Source organism: Marmota flaviventris, chromosome 1 (genome assembly GCF_047511675.1).
Source record: "Marmota flaviventris isolate mMarFla1 chromosome 1, mMarFla1.hap1, whole genome shotgun sequence".
In the NCBI taxonomy this organism is placed as follows: Eukaryota; Metazoa; Chordata; class Mammalia; order Rodentia; family Sciuridae; genus Marmota; species Marmota flaviventris.
The window spans coordinates 171,603,289-171,616,437 of NC_092498.1; the positions used below are offsets into that span (position 1 = coordinate 171,603,289).

A 13,149-nucleotide genomic window follows, 5' to 3' on the forward strand; every position below is an offset into this window, starting at 1 on the left:
ACTGTTTTTCAAGCTCAGGGACTTGTTTTTGTGGGCCTAGATTTGGACAAAGAGAAACAATAACAATAATAACAGGAAAAAAAAAAGAAAAGAAAATCAGAAAAGTGGAGGAACAAGACCTGAGTGGCCTGGTGGGAAGTCCATTTACTTAGTGTACTTGGGAGCAGCAGTGTGGGGCTCTTTTGGAATTTGGGAGCACTGTTTCAGAGCCAGGCATGGGATATGGAGATACTCATCCAAAGCTGAGTGACTAGACGATATTCAAGGATGCTGAAAATGCTCCTGTACTGTCAGAAAGGGGGAAGACAGTGGGGCCTTTCCAGGGTGAAATATGGTCCAGGAAGAATCCCAAGAGTTCTGAGAGGAATCCCCCAGGATGGACACACCAAGGGTACTTAGTAAATGCTCATTAAACTGATGGACATTGAGCCTTAGTGAACTAAATTGTGTCCAGTTAATTTTGATCTAAGAAAGTAGATATGTTTATTGGCTCTGGTCAGTAGGGAGAAATCAAAGAGTTCTCCCATCTGGCATCTAACTGTACTGTCCTCTCTTCCTGCCTATGAGAAGTAGCTTAGAGGAAAGAATCAGGCTTTCTTATATGGACATGTATTCTTATCAATGAGTGACCTAAAGCAAGCCCCACAACTCTTTGAACTTCAGTTTCTTTATCTGTAGGAGGAGGACAGTAGTTACAGATGTTTTTCCTCAGTGCTTGTATACTAGCACCTAGTATGAACAGTGTTTGGTATATAATAGATGTTGAATAAATAGTTGTTGAATAAAGAAAAGGGAACAGCTTGGTGCAGTGGCACACATCTGTAATCTCTGAGGCTCAGGAGGCTGAGGCAGGAGGATCAAGAGTTCAAAGCCAGCCTCAGCAACTTAGCAAGGTCCTCAGCAACTCAGTGAGACCCTGTCTCTAAATAAAATATCAAAAAGGGCTGGGGATGTGGGCTCAGAAATTCAGTTCCCCTGGGTTCAATCCCTAGTACCAAAAAATAAAATAAAAAAGGCAAGGGAGAAAGAAAATAAATTGCTTTTTGTGAGGTTTATATGAAATAATGCTTTGAAGATTACTAGCATAACTCCTGATAGTCTGTAAATAGTATTCACCATCATGATCATGAGAAAAATACAATGTTTGACAAAGAATAGATTCAGAAAAAAGGTTCTAAATGCCTATAACAAGACCCATATTCTTATTGAATTAAGCCTGTGCTTTTCAGTCCCCTTCTCCTTGCCATCCACGGTAAATCTCAGTCCATTGGGCTGCTGTAACAAAATACTGGGAACAGAAAACAGAGATTCATTTCTTACAGTCTGGGAGCAGCGATGTCCAAAATCAAGTTGTCCTCAGATTCCATGTTGATTCATAGATGGCGCCTTCTCTCTGTGTACTTACATGGTGGAAAGCGGACAGGCAGCTCTCCGGGACTTTTTATCATATATTCAGTCATTCAGTAACCTATTGGTACTTGGGATCGAACCCAGGGGCACTTCACTGAGCTGCATGTGCCTGCACTTCTTGTTTTTATTTTGTGACAGGGTCTCTCCAAGTTGCCCCAGGTGGCCAGGAACTTGCTTTGCAATCTTCCTGCCTCAGCCCTGAGTGTGGCTGAGATTCCAGGCATGTGCCAACACATCCAGCTCTGGGGCTGTTTTTTTTTTTTTTAATAAGAGGTGCTGCCCTCATGATCGTCTACTATCACTTTGGGGATTAGGTTTCCACATAAGAATGTCGAGGGAATATGGACATTCAGACCTTAGCATGTAACCCCCAGCAGTCACTTTGGGGCCACCTGAGTTTTGGCCACTGAGTCCATAGTTTTGGATTTCAGTGTATACAGGGGCTCAAGGTATTTTCAGAACTGGATATGAAATGAATGACATGAACATGACCATGACGGAGTGTTGTTGGGGGTGATGGTTCATAGAAGTGACCCATTTCCAATCCATATAACTAATTACATGCTAATTTTTATGTTCTTCTAGTTCCTAGGATAAATAATCATCCATCCTTTGGCTAACACATTTGCCTCAGGGTAGAAGCAAAGCATTTTTAGAAACATTCCCCCCTCTCTTATAGGTTATTGAGTTATGGAAATGCTACTAGCTGTTTCTCATTTCCATGACTAAAGGGTTGCTTTTACCTTAAAAATATTAGACAATTCCCTTCCTTTCCTTTTGAATATCAGTAGTATCAGTATAAAGGAGAATCCTACTGACTCCGTGGACAGTTAAGGAGAGAAATTGGGAATGGTATTTATTAAATTTGTGGGAGTCCTTGATTATCAATTCTCCATAGAACAAGGGTTCCATTGTTCCAATCTCAAATCCACCTGTTACCAACTTTGAAACCCTGAATAAGTTACAAATAAATCCTTTCTGAGCTTAAATATCTACATACATCGTACAGGATGTCTACAATAAATATACACTCGCATGTTGAGCAGATATACTCAAAGACAGATGCTGTGGAAGAGGTAGGTGTGTGCCCAGACCTCAGTTTGAAGTTTGGATACAAGGAAGAAGGATGGGAGAGGCTTCTTCTCGCCATCTGAAAGAATTGGTGAACTTGAGAAATTGTTCTATACTTTTGGATCAGCTGTGGAGGAGGCAGACATGGGGAAAGAAAGATTCCTTAGACTGTTCTTTTTTTCCGCCATCTTGGATTTTGATGGCAGGCATGACAATAAAGATAGGAATGAGCCTAGAGTCTGAAAAGCAAGGACACAGAGATAAAGAAATAAACCCTCTTCTGAAATGTTGTTAACATGGGGAGGAGCTGCCATGCTGTTTCTGTCTTGCTAGTACAATGGAAACACACACACACACACACATTTTATGTGTATATATATATATATATATATATATATATCTCCAGGTAGCCATTGCTTAGTATAATGTTAACAATTTCCCTTGAGCAGAAACAACTTAGTGTGTATTTATGCCCAAGAAGAAATCAACAAGAAAAAGGACATTGTTTTGGACTTGAGTGTTGTGCTTTATGAACAAAAGTATTTTCTCCATGCAGACCAGACCCAGTATGATAGTTGCATTTTCCTATATTGATACTATTGGGCTTTGTTCAGTTCTTGAAATACTGAAGAGGCTTCATATATAGTCTTTGCTGTAAAACCCACAGTATGGGGCTTCAAGGCTGAGCTTCTACACCTGCAACCTCTATAGCCTCCGAATCATGCCAGAGTTGCACAAGAGACAGAAATGAGGACATCCATGGGTAGAGAGGCAGAAATGGAGCTCTTACAGGATTTTCATTGCATAGACAAAAATGAAAAAAAAAAAAACTAAGTAGGCTTGCAGTACCACTCAACTAACTGGAGGTAGGAGCCAGGTACCCTGATCACATTTGCTATTACAACTGAGAAGGGATCTGTGTTTGACCTCTAGGGTATAAGAATTCCTCCTCTTAGGGCTCTTCTCTGGACCCCTCATCAGCACTCCTGGACAGGGGGAAGGTGACCAGTACTTACCATCTTCTTTGGCATTTTATCTGAGCACATCATGTTCAGATAACAGAGCTTCTTTACTTTTAGCTAAGAGAGAAGTTGTCTTAGACCAAACTTGGGAACCAGAGGGCTTCCCAATCTCCAGGAGGCAGCATCAGTCAGTGCCCATAAATAGGGCTTTGGCAAAGACATAGAATGAGATTTTAAAGAGAAGCCATTGAGTCATACTTGGACAACTGGCTCCTACCAGATCAGAAATAGTCCAGTCCCTAATGCTCTAAGTAGCAGGTTGAATGGCGGCCCCTAAAAGATTTGTCAACTCCCTGGAATCTGCAAATGTGAACTTTAAAAAAAGGACTTTGTGGATAGAATTGTTGAAGATAATGAGACCTTTGGGAGATAATCCTGAATTACTCAAGTGGGCCCCAAGTCCAATGATAAGTGTTCTTACAAGAGACACATAACCCAATCAATAAATGGGCAACAGAATTAAACAGACACTTCTCAAAAGAAGAAATATGAATAATCAACAAACATAAAAAAAATGTTCAACATCTCTAGTAATTAGAGAAATGCAAATTAAAAATACATTAAGACTTCATCTCACTCCTTTTAGAATGGCAATTACCAAAACTATAAGCAATAATTAATATAATAATATTATCAATAATATTAATATTGACAAGGATGTGGGGAAGAGGATACACTCTGCAAATTAGTGCGACCACTCTGGAAAGCAGTATGGTGATCCCTCAAAAAACTAGGAATTTACCCACCATTTGACCTAGTTATCCCACTCTTCGTTATATAACCAAAGGATTTAAAATCAGCATACTAGAGTGACACAGTCACATCAATGTTTATAGAAACAAAATTCATAATAGCTAAGCTATGGAATCAACCTAGGTGCCCCTCAACAGATGAATGGATAAAGAAATCATGATATATATATATATATATATATATATATATATATATATATATATATATATATATATATATATACAGTAGAATATTACTGAGCCATAAAGAAGAATGACTTTGATATTTGCTGATGAATTTGAGGATCTGGAGACTGTCATGCTGAGTGAAATAAGCCAATCCCCCAAACCAAAGGTGGAATGTTTTCTCTGATATGTAGAAGTTAACCCATGATAAGGGTTGGGGTGGGGAGAATAGAAGTTTAGAGCATTAGTGAAAGGAAAAGGTAGGGGTTGGGGGGATAGGAATAGGAAAGACAGTAGAAAGAATCTGACATAACTTTCCTGTGGACATTTATGAGTACACCACAGTGAACCCCACCATTGGGACCCTGATTAAGATGTATTTCATGCATGTATAATTTTATCAAAATGGACTCCTCTGTCCTGTGTAACTGAACCAATTAAAAAATATATTGTTCCCTCCCCAAAAAAGACACCCAGGAGAGATGGGGGGGGGGGAGAGAGAGAGAGAGAGGGAGAGGGGAAGAGAGGGGAAGAGAGGGGGAGGAATGTGATGACAGGGACCGAGACTGACAGGATTCTAGGAAACACCAAGGATGCCACTCATGGGCAGCAGCTAGGAGAGAGCCGTAGGATGGGTTCTCCCCCAGAGCCTCTGGGGCAGCGTGTCCCTGATGGATTCTGTTGTTTTTTTTTTTCCTGACCTCCAGAACTGTTGAAAGATTAAGGTGTTGTTGTAAGCCACCCAGTTTCTGGTAACTCATTCAGGAATGACAGGAAACTAATGTGACTTATATTGGTGATGGGGTTGGAGTTGGGGAGTGGCCCACAAGCCTAAGGAGATTCTCAAAGACATTTTTAGAAAAATCCTGTTTACAGTAATTTGTAGCTATGCTGTCGATGTGTTTTTATCTTTCTATAGAAACTCTAATCCCTTTTTATAAATATGCCAGAGGAAAGAAAAAGCCTACTTCCATCCTATTTCCCTAAAAATTGAAAAATTATGGGCAAGGGGCATGGCTCCTCAACCCATATCAGAAGCTTTCTCTGCTCCCCCTAACTTTCCTATCACCCAACAGCTCAGCTCAATGTAGAACGTGTGCATTTGTATCCTGAACCTAATTTTGCCATCTGAAGCTTCTCTGCGCTGAGGGCAAGAGGAAAACATAACCCAGGAAAAGTTGTACATTTCTTGTTCTATTATCTGTCCTACCAAAATGGAAACATTCTGAATCTTATCTCCGCTGTAACAAACTCTTGGTTCACCGGAAGCCAACTAGCTCCAAGAGATCACCTTCCTCAGTGGTGCCTCTCAGAGGTCCCGAAATATCAATTTTTAAGTCAGCCGGCACATGAGATAAATATTTTAAGGACCATTTTATTTTCATCCAGGCTAAGGGACAATTTAGAAACGTTCTATTCTAAGTACATAGCGTGAAGAGAAACGCGTGGCAAGGTTGTGGATGCCATTGTTTTGAAGCCAGCCTGTCAGTCATCATGATTGAAACATAACCCCAGTGGCTTCCACAAGTGCAATAAAATGCTTCGCAAAAGGTTGCAGAATCGTAGGATGTAATAAAGTCTGCTTAGCTTCATTTCCAATGCCGCGGAGTCCTAGAGAACGAGGCCCATTTCCTTATGCCTTGGGATTTGTTTGAGTTACTTTCATGCCTGGAAATGACAGAACATAAAAACAGACATTTAGTTAGAACCAGTAGCATTTTTTTTTTTGAGTCATGGCAATAAACAAAATATAAATTTGTTTACTGCTAATCTGTTGGATTGCCGTTAACATTTTATGAGAGGTCATATTTATGTGGCACATTCCATGAAATAGATAGATTCCAGGCCTGCTGGTGCCTATACTGGCTGGGTCCCCACGTTTTCTGTGTCTTCTGCCCACAGTCTATGCCGTCAAGGTCAGCGGCATGGTGTCTGAAGAATCTGTGTTGTTGATAACAAAGCTTATATACAAATGAAACCAATCCAGACCTATATTTGTTATTAGGTAAGAATGGGTTCCCCAGCAGCCATTGTCAGAATTACTTGCTGATCTTGTTAAAAACAGAACTCTGTGCCCCACATCCTGACTTAGCAGTTCTGGGGAGAAGCCCAGAAATCTGTTTTGTTTTGTTTCCCTTTTTTGATACTGGGGATGGAATCCAAGGGCTCTCAACCACTGAGACACATCCCCAGCCATTTTTCATATTTTATTGAGACACAGAGCCTCACTAAATTGCTGAGTCTGGCTTTGAATTTGCTATCCTCCTGCCTCGGCCTCCCAAGCCACTGAGATTACAGGTGTGCACCACTGCACCCAGCAGGAATCTGTGTTTTTAAACAATCTCTGCAGGGGAGTCTGAGAAGCTTAGCCCAGGGGCTTGGGGAATTATGGAACCTCCACATTGCAAGCAGAATCAGCTCTGCCTCAAGGCCAAGCAGTGTATCTTATGTATATAGGCCAGGCCTACAATAATTTCTACTCACAAAGTTAAACAGTGAGGATAAAGTCCTTTCATTTTGCAAGAAAATCAGACAATTCCTTGGTGGTATGATGGTGTACTGGCCCACACCATTTCAAAGCTCCAAACCCACCTCTCTGTTGCAGCCTTAACTTCTAGGCCTCTATTACTGGGATCACTTAATTAGGCATCGTAAGTTCCTGCCCCTGCTAGCCTCCTAGCTCACAGTGGAGTAATTACAAAAAAGAAAATAAAGTAGGAGTGGGGAGAAAGATGAAGACATTATGGGTTATATTTCATAAAATTGGGAGAAGATTGAAAGAAAAGGCACTAAGAGAATTTTGGAGCATCCACTATGCATGTGACAAATGAAGAGATTTTTGAGAAATATTGTTGAGAAGCACAAATAGATTTCCTCTTCAGAGTTTTCAAGGGATTTCAGAAAATATTTAAATTGCTTTTCACATGTTGTCTGCCATTTGTGGCCTGGCGTGCGGCACTACAGCCACAGATCTGAGAAGCTGTGGTGTGAAGACCCTGCTTGCTTCAAGGGTGTAGCTCACGGACATCCTCAACCCGGGCCCACTCAGATCCACCTTGGGGTAGACATGCACCTCTAGTACATGGAGAAAGATCCCAGTGAGCCCAGCATTAGGCTTTTCCTACAATGTAGTAACAGTGAAGAGCAGGCCATCTCTTTGAATTGCACCTAGTCCATTTGGGAATCTAGAACATAGAGGCTGGGTCATGTCTGCTTCTAAATCACACTAGGAAGGTCTTGTCTGAGCTCAGGATGTCCTCCTTTGAGGCCCGCTGGTAGCCATAGTGAGAAGTGGACCGTGGACTGTATGTAGCAGCCAGTTGGCCCCTCTGGGAGAAAGGGACCTGTCTTACTCCCATTTGACAATAGGATCATCCCTTATTGTGCCCAGTGCCACCCATCTTGCCTGGAGATACAGGTCATCTTCCGATCATTCATCATTGCCCTTGTCCTTGAACAATATTGACTTTGAGTCAGAGGCGCCTGAACAGGACTGAAAATGGATGTGCCCTTTCTATCCTTTCTATCTGCCTTGCCTGTCTACAGCAGATTTATGTCTTAGGAGAAGTTTCCCCTGGTTTTATTTTTGGTCTCCTGAAGGCTATGACCCTGCACTAGTTCCCTGTAATTTCTGAATCCAGGTGAATGCCTCTATCCATACCTGAGGAGGCTCTCTGTCAGTCTACTCACGATGCTTCTGTGACCCATCCCTCAACACAGCTTTCACATCCAAATGTCTGCCTAGCTCCTTAGAGCTCTGTCTGTGCTGTTTTGTTTGCCCATCTGGCCTGGAGGCTCATGAGAAACAGTCTTCCTTTCATGCCAGAACACACTGGAAGAACGTGTTGTGCTTTGGGTGAAAAGGTGAGAGTGTGAAGTCCAGGCACCTCACTTCCTAGCTGGTCATCCCTAGGCAGGGTGAATGCATCTCGCAGGTGCTTTAGAGAGTTCAGCGACACAAGCGCTCACAGCCATGCCTGGGGCATGATAATGTCACTGTGTGTTGGCGTCTCTGGTTGTCATTATCATTATTTCTTCCAGTGTCATAGCAAGAGAAGACTTAGGACTTGGTTACACAGTGAATTATTTTGCAGCAGGGCCATGTGCTCACCTACTAGTTTGATTTCTTACACAAGGTGCCCTTCTAAATATCTGTAGTTTCCTTTAATATCAGAGTTAAAATTGAAGGGGTGCTAAATTGAAGGACATCTGGGCATCATCAATGAAAGGATTTACTGAGATGCAAATAAGGTTTCCAGGAAAGTATGAGTAGGTGAATGAGAATGGTTCTGTCCTCAGGGTGCTTCCAATCCATATCACACATAGCGCATGTAGCCAGGTGAGCAGGCAGGCCAGAACATGTGGGCCTTTCACTGTGAACGCGGAAGGTTTGATCTCTGTGAACAAACATGCTTGAGAATTTTCCATTATTTCCAAGTTCTGAATGGACATAGTGCAGATTAACTGCCCTCCTTCCCGGTCTGCCATCGACAGCAATATGCTGGGAGAATAATAGGTAACATCTTTGAATTAGAAGAAAAAAATACAATGTCTGATGAAGGAACTTCTGGCTATTTCTTTTCTTTTTTTTTTTATTAATCTGCCACTATATCTATTTCTTTTTTTATTTAATTATTAAGGTATATTGTACAAATTCATGGGATTCACTGTGATATTTCCATACTTGCGTCCATGGGGTCCACCCTTCTTCCACACTGATCTGCCAGTCCCTCTTCTACTTTTAGATCCTTTTCTTTTTAGTTTCCACAAATATGCAAGAGAACCTGATATACCTGTGTTGGTGTCTACCTTGTTTCACTTAACAAAATGTCCATTCATTTTGCTGCAAATGGCGGAGTTTTATTCTTTGTGGCTGGGTAACACTCCATTATTACCATATTCATTCACTTGTTGATGGGCATTGATTCCATATCCTAGCTATTGTGAATGGTGCTACAGTAAACATGGGCATCAGGTATCTCTTTTGTAGGCTGATTTCATTTCTTTTGGATATATATACCCAGGAATGGGAGAGTTGGATCATATGGTCATTCTTTTTAAGGTTTTTGAAAATCCTCCGTACTGTGCTACTTTATATTCCCACCAGGAGTGTACATGGGCTCTTCTTTCTCCACATCCTCTCCAGAATTTTTTATATATTTTTTTGCAAAAGGCATTCCAATTGGTGTGAGGTGGAACCTCATGATTTTGATTTTGATTTCCCTGATGGCTGATGATTTTGAAATTTTTTTCCATATATTTATTGGCCAGTTGTATTTCTTTTGAGAAGTGTTTATTCAGTTTACTTGCCCGTTTTGAATCATTTTTTGTTGTTATGTGTTTTGAATCTTTCTGGCTATTAATCCACTGCTGATGAGTAGCTGGCAAGTGTTTACTGCCATTCTCAATTCATGCTGTTTTTTCTTGTGCTTTTGGGACCTAACCAGAAAATGCTTGCTTCTACCAGTATCTTAAAAGTGTTCCCCACTATGTTTTCCTCTAGTAATTTCAGGTCTTACATTAAGGTCTTTGATCTATTTTGAGTTGATTGTTGTTTTATAGGGTGAGATGGGGGTCAAGTTTGGATCTTCTGCATGTGGATATCCAATTTCTCCAGCATCATTTGGTGAAAAGGCTGTCATTTCTTTAAGGCATGTTTTTGGCCCTTTTAGTGGGAATCAGTTGACTTTAGTCAGTGGGCTTACTTCTGGATTCTCTATTCTGTTCCATTGGTCTACGTGTCTTTATGCCAATACCATGCTGTTTTTACTACTCTGGCTCTATGGTGTGTCTTAGCATCAGATATTATGATACCTCCGTCTTTTCTCTTTTTGTTCAAAATTGCTTTGCCTATGTGAGATTTTTAGCACTTCCATACAAATTTTGGGATTTTTTTTCCTGTGAAGAAGGTCATTGGTGTCTTGATGGGGATTGCTTGACTCTGTAGATCACTTTGAGTAGAATGGGCATTTTAACAACATCAAAACAATGTTCTATGAACATGGGAGGTCTTTCCACCTTTCAGTGTCTCCTTGCATTTCTTTTTTCAGTGTTTTGTAATTTTCATGTTGGAGATCTCTTACATCCGTAGGATCATTCCTACTTTTTTTTTTTTTTAAGTGTGAATGGCTATTCCAAAAGGAATTGCTTTCTTTCTCAGCAAAGTCATTATTGGCATGTAGAAAAGCTACCGGTTTTGGTGTGTCGATACTGTATCCTGTTACTTTACTGAATTCATTTATCAATATTTAGAAGTCTTTTGGTGAAGTCCTTAGACTTTTCTATGTATAAATTCATATCATCTGCAAACAGGGATAATTTTACTTCCTCTGTTCCTATGTGTGTGCCTTTTATTTCCTTCTCTTGCCTAATTACTCTGGCTAAAATTTCTAGTACTCTATTGGATAAGAGTGGTGAGAATAGATACGCTTGTCTTGCTCCCAGTCTTGGAAGAAATGCTTTCAGCTTTTCCCCCTTCACTGTGAGGTTGGCTGTGAGTCTGTCATATATAGCCTTTATTATGTTCAGATGTGATCCTTCTATACCTAATTTATTCTGGGCTTTTATCATGAAGCCATGTTGGATTTTTTTCAAATGCTTTTTTGCATCTATTGAGATGATTGTCTGATTTTTATCTTTCATTCTATTTATGTGATGTAAATAAGTCTTGAGTAAGGACCATAACCTCTTCATTCATCTCTCTTTGAAAGCTACAGGAAAGTCTTTGAAGTTGTTTTGTGTTTTCTTGTATTATTTAATGGCTACAGGGTAAAATCAAAGGGGCCAGTCCCAGCTGGGGTCCATATGAATGAACCCTGCTGACTTTTCCTTGAACTTGCAAGCGTCACTGTGCTAGTCAGTTTTCCATTGTTGAAACAAATGCCTGAGAAAATCAAATTGTAAAGAGGCAAGATTTATTTTGGCTTATAGTTTAGAGGTTCTAGTCCCTGATCAATTGGCCCCACTGCTTTGGGCCAATGTTGGCATATCACAGTGAGAGTGTGAGGCAGAGCAAAGACAGTTGACTCATGGCTGGGAAGTGAAAATGAGGATGTGAACAGGGTCCCATAATTCCCTTCAAGCCTACCCCCGGCCCAGAGACCAAAAAACCTCCCTCTAGGCCCCATTTCTTAAATGGCCCACTACCTCCCAGACAGCCCAGGCTGGGGACCAAGTCTTTAGCACATGGGCTTTTAAAAAATACTCCAGCTCCAAACCACAGCAGGCACCAAGTTCCATAAAGTCCTTCTCCACAAGATCTGTTTGTATGCCAGACAAAACCTTCTTACTTCAGTTTCCCCAGCATCATTTGGTGAAGAGGCTGTCATTTTTTTAAGGCACGTTTTTGGCCCTTTTAGTGGGAATCAGTTGACTGTAGACAGTGGGCTTATTACTGGATTCTCTATTCTGTTCCATTGGTCTACGTGTCTTTATGCCAATACCATGCTGTTTTTACTACTCTGGCTCTATGGTGTGTCTTAGCATCAAGGCTTATGATGCCTCCAGCTTTGCTCTTTTGGTTCAAAATTGCTTTGCAATTTGCAAATGAGGGAGGCTGCTACTTCAAACTACCAGAGCGGCAGCAAAAGAGGGCCTTTTTGAAGCTGAGAAAATAGAACAGTGTCTCCCTTCTTCTGTAGGTGAACCTGGATGGGCATTTCCCTCAGTCGATAGGACTTGGTTGAATGCGGAAGGAAGGCTTGGGACCATAAAAACTCATCTGGCCTTCCTTCTTTAAGGTTGTGTTTCTATACTTGGCTGCTCATTGGAATCAACTAGGGGCATTATAAGAAAAAAAAATGTGCTATGCTGCCATCTCACCCCTAGAGATTCTGATCAACTGGTTCTGGGTGTGCCTGGGCCTCTGGAGGACAATTGTTGAACTTGGTGGTGATGAATCACAGGCCTGCATCCCTCTTGATTCCCTTCCAAAGTAAATTTCCAATGCAGTGCTTCAAATGCTCAGAAACCATCCTGATGTGACACTCAGATTTCAGTTGTAGATACTCAACTTCTAGTAAGGTTGTCCTCACTCTTAGTAGAACTACATGAAGGGGACCATTGTTATCTTTCAAAGGTAGTGCCCCTTGCCCATGAGGATTAAGGTGACCTTTTTTTTGTTTCCGTACCAGGGATGACACTTAAAATGAAGGAACCACACTCACCAATAACACAAAGCCAAGGGACTAACATGAAACTTCTCTTTGACAACTCTCTCCACTTAAAAGTAACTCGACTTAGTTCCTAGGAGGCTAGGGAGACGGGCAGAGCAGCCACGAAAGTCATTCTGATCCCATGGAAAACAAGGTGAGCAATTTTCTAAGGGCAAGCACCCCTGACCTCTGCTTTTCAGCTTTTTCTTAATAAACTGGTCTCAGAAATTGGACCACAAAAGCCGCAGGTGGCAATGTCTTACAGTAAGTGGGTAAAGGAAGAAGGTGAGGGAGAAATGGAAAGGATCAGAGAACCACTCTGATTGTATCTCTGAGGCAATGCAATTATTCCATCTAGAGAGAGGAAGGGGATACCCCAAGTACAGCAGCCAGAAACCTAGCAGGGCGTAGAGGGACTCCAGATAGCAGGGCAACTCCCACCCATTTTTCTAACTCAAACCTATTCCTCTGTGGCAAGCCGCACATGCTGATGATACTTTCTCACTTCCTGCAGTGAGAAAGTGTTAATTAACTTCCTGTTAAACTGGGTCCACATCCCCAATCCACTGTGTTGCC

At 41.3% G+C, this 13,149-nt stretch overlaps 1 protein-coding gene across 3 annotated transcripts in view; it reads right to left on the reverse strand.

The window, feature by feature from the left end:
• Window positions 1-5,792: 5,792 nt before the first annotated feature.
• Window positions 5,793-13,149, reverse strand: part of Fhit (fragile histidine triad diadenosine triphosphatase) — a 1,433,463-nt gene continuing 1,426,106 nt past the window's right edge. For all 3 annotated transcript variants that reach the window (XM_071609242.1, XM_027951322.2, XM_071609246.1), the window contains one exon: window positions 5,793-6,088. The gene's annotated coding sequence lies outside the window, so the exon portion shown is untranslated. The remainder of the gene's footprint in view (window positions 6,089-13,149) is intronic.